Source organism: Pinus tabuliformis, chromosome 3_1 (assembly GCF_031772625.1).
Source record: "Pinus tabuliformis cultivar Carrire ecotype Pingquan chromosome 3_1, CPIR1, whole genome shotgun sequence".
Taxonomy (NCBI): Eukaryota; Viridiplantae; Streptophyta; class Pinopsida; order Pinales; family Pinaceae; genus Pinus; species Pinus tabuliformis.
The window spans coordinates 604,821,336-604,825,577 of record NC_142301.1 but is presented as its reverse complement, the minus strand read 5'-3'; positions in this window follow the sequence as shown (position 1 = coordinate 604,825,577).

Genomic DNA, 4,242 nt, shown 5'->3' with positions numbered 1-4,242 from the left:
CAATTAAGGAAATTTGATTGGAAAGATTCTTGGAATAGAATGTGTAAGAGGAAGGGATCATGAGATATGCAACCATGATAAATGCGATCAACATCCAAAAGACCAAGAATATTTGACTAGGAAATCTCCCGGAAAGATATAAATACTTTTATGAGAGTCTGAAAAACATGGAGACCCTTGACAATGGATATCTTTGGGAAATGTGTCAACATGTTTGCAGGATGTTGATACTTACAAGAAGATGTCATGATGAAGAGCCATCTCATAAGGTACTATTTGATTTAATTTTATGTTTTAATTTCTTGAATAATATCTGGAAAAGTTCATGCAACGCTACTGGAACAAGAGTTGTAAGTACAAGTACAAATATCATTCATGTGGTGGATGAAAATTCCTGAAAGAAGCATGATGAGAAAGAAGTAGCCATATGAAGAAGGTTTAAGATATGTACCAAACAGACCACTGCCCATGAAGAAAGGAATGACATGATGGACTAAGAAGGAAAGTGATCAATGGCTAATGCCCTAGAAGGAAGAACATCGACTGAATTTTAGGACATCAAGGAAAGAAATTGATCAAGGAGCTAAAGGACCCATGAAGAAGAAGTTGTTGATGAAAAGGGGAGTCCCTAGTTAAGAGGGAGCTCTGACAAGTCCTTAATTAAGAGGGATCTTGAGCAAGTCCCTGGTCAGAGGGATATTTGGTACATTCCTTCACATGAATGGACATATCTTCCCTAGTTGAGAGGGAGAGATAGGCACAACATTCTTGCCTTCACTTGGGAATAAAGAATGGAGGATTGGGTAATCATCTCGCATATGATGCTCTTTGAGGATGTGTAGGGCATCCAAGATAAGAGTAGGCAAGAGAACCAATATTTTTTGAGGGTTGGGAACCCAAGACAAGAATAGTCCTAGAAGGTCATACTTAGTGAAAAATTGGGTGGGTATGTACCTTGAGAAACAATGTGAAGGTGCCTATAGTCATTAGTCTTTCCAACATCATGCTCTGATCTGATGAAAGATAGAACGGTCAATGAAGGCCTTGCTAGGGAAATAATGTTGGTTACTATGATGCTATACAGATGGATTACTAATTTGATTCTTCTTATGATATCTCTTTAGATTGAGAATGACCAAAGTACCATTATGAATACCTCCCTAGTTAAGAGGGAGTGTTGTAGAATGTAACTAGGTTTGGTCTTCATAATGACTTGTAATTAAGAATTTATGTAATGAAGAAGGAAAAAAGAATTAAATATATTTTTGTAATTCTTGTCTCATCGGTTTCATGAGCAAGGAATTTTATTATTGGTCAAAGACTTCTTCTTGATGTCTTTAGGAGTTTGTCACCTTGTCATATAATTAAGAAATTCATGTATATGAAATCATGTTACACATGTGAAAGACATGTCATGTCAAATTTGCACTCCAAGAAATTGTCACTATCTCTCGTGTGGTCGGATAAAGGAAAAGCTATATTCTCCTTGTGAATAAGTCAGCTTACCTCCAAAATATTATGTTAGCGTAGATAGCAATAATAAGTCACTATATAAAGATTGACTTGACCTCATCATAGCACCAAGCAATTCGGACATCTAATCGACAGTAGTGTAGATCTTAGTGAAAAGTGACGAGGGTAATGCAATGAGGAAGAAAATCTTTAACACCGTGTGTGTGTCTCATCTCTGAAATATTAATGAAGGACCAACAAAGGAATGAAGATTGTCTCATCTTTGTAATATTAACAAAGGACCGAAGACTGTTCTAAGATAGTAGTAATTTGGTTGAGGGCTATAACAAGTGCGGAACAGTGTTGGAAGGGACCGAGACTCGGAAACTCTTGTGGACCGAATAAAGAGATCAATGAAGACTGAAACTTTGCCATACAATGCGAAGGAGAAATACTATGTCAAGGACTGCGAGATAGAGACCAAGACTCTCTAGGTGACAGTGCCATATAGTGTGATGAAGAAGGATTGAAGTATGAATGCCAAGGAATGCAAGAGATAGTGACAAATGTCTTGAAGGTGAACTTGTGTCAAGTATCTTTGTCAAGGGTCTTGGTATTCGTCAATTGAAGTATCTATAAGAAGAGTTTTTGCGGGTTTTCCCCTCAAGAGGAGGGGTTTTAGCCTTGGCTTGGAGCCTAACTATTGTGTCACTGATGTTATTGTTTTGATAGTTGTTTGATGTACTGAACACTGTAATAATGATGAACAAAGATAATAAGTAAATATGTTACACAAGCAGTTATCATGTAAGAGAATTTAAATTAATGTTTGTCGTACCTAATTTCTCAACATGTTGTATCTTACTCTAGGCCGACAAGTATTGTGGTGGCTGGTGAAATGTGTGGATTACCATCTCCTTTCCAATTATATAGTGTTTCAACTTCTTCATAACTTTCACCATGGCATAGATCCATTTTTCATGGATAGGGATGTAGTTGATTATTGTCCCTTGAAATACTCCCCACATAATGGTAGCATACATGCCTTTCTCCCCACATAAAAAATGCTCCCATAAAATACCCACTTATGTCTCCACTTCGAAGTGTTGTTGCCAATTATATAATGCCAAAATTAATGTTTAAATGATCTTCTTCTTTAACTCCTCAAAGGCCCTGCACTGACACTTTTCCCATTGGAAACTCTTACTACTCGATGTTATGGTGTGGAGTGGTTCCTCTACTCCTAAAAACGAGACAATCATTTACTTCAAGTTCTATGATGCCCCAATGAAACTCCTACCCCAAGAAACATTATTAGGTTGGCATCCATCTTGGTAGGACCTATCTTCAACTCTCCTCCACTAATCACATATCCTAGATACACCAAATATTGTTGTGCAAACTCACACTTCTTGATATTTTCCAACAATTGGTGCTTATTTAATGTCTCTACCACTTTAATCAAATGTGACATATGCCCCTCCTGGGCGGCATTATATACCTATATATCAACCAATAAAACAATAATGAATGAATATATTAAAGAGCACAATATATCATTCGTTAACCTCATAAATGCATTTGGTCATTTCATAGGAAAAACAATATAACTAATCACTCATATAAACCTTTCTTGGTTTTGAAGGTGGTTTTCTAGGTATCTTCTTCTCTTACTTGAACCTAGTGATATCCAAAATTTAGGTCCATATTGGCGAAGTACTTGGCTTTCTACACTAATCCAACAGGTACCTATACTTGAGAATGATTTTGTTTAACACCCTGTAATCAATACACATCCACCAATTCTCATTCTTTTTTGGTGTAATGATGATGGTTGAACCACATGTCACAGTACTTGGTAAAATGACTTCTTATTTCATTAGTTGTTGCAACTGCTTCTTCACCTCATTTTCCTCTATAATGGATTTCCTATATAGCCCAATGTCCAGTAATATAGTCCTACAACATTTAGATCTCATGCTCCACTTCCCTCTTGAGTGGTATCTCCTTAGGCTCCTAGAACACACCTCTATATCCCTGTATTAACTTTTCTAGTTGTTGTTTCTATTTCTTAGTACACCCCTCAAGATATGACTTAGCTCTCATGAACCCTACTACAAATCGATTTTCTCGTTATATATATGTGTGTGTGTGTGTGTGTGTTACTAAATTTGATCAATGTTTTGGTCTAATTGGCACTTACCAACAAGATCGTTGACTTCCCCTTGTGCACATTGATGATGAATCAAGTGATGTTAACGTATAGGGACTCCTAAATACAAGACCATATATATTTGAATTAACTACGTCCAATTCTACTTCATCAATAAAGTTATCATTAGAAAATTTGCTTCTGCATTGTTATGTTATCATTACCTTTGTCTCCTTTTTTACCCATCCAATGGATATGGGCAAGGATGGTCATGAGTCTCCAGTGCTTATTTCTTGAACAAACTATTACTATGAGATTCATTTGTGATCATGGATTGAATATATCATTAGTTTTCATCTTCTTGACATGTATCTTTACATGGAAGAGTCTAGTCATTTCCTTCTATCCCTATTGTTGAAGGCTACTAAGATTCACCCCCTTCTATACTGATGTACACACAATATTCTCATCCACATCCAAGTTGATTTCCACCTGTTTTCTTGAATCAATACCATGAGATTTTCTTCTTAATATATTCCCTTTTGTTCGTTAGGTTGAGCTATGGAAGCAAATTCTAGCACCTATCCTTTATATGACCATCAATATTATAGTGGCTGCAGTGGTTGTTGGGATCTTTG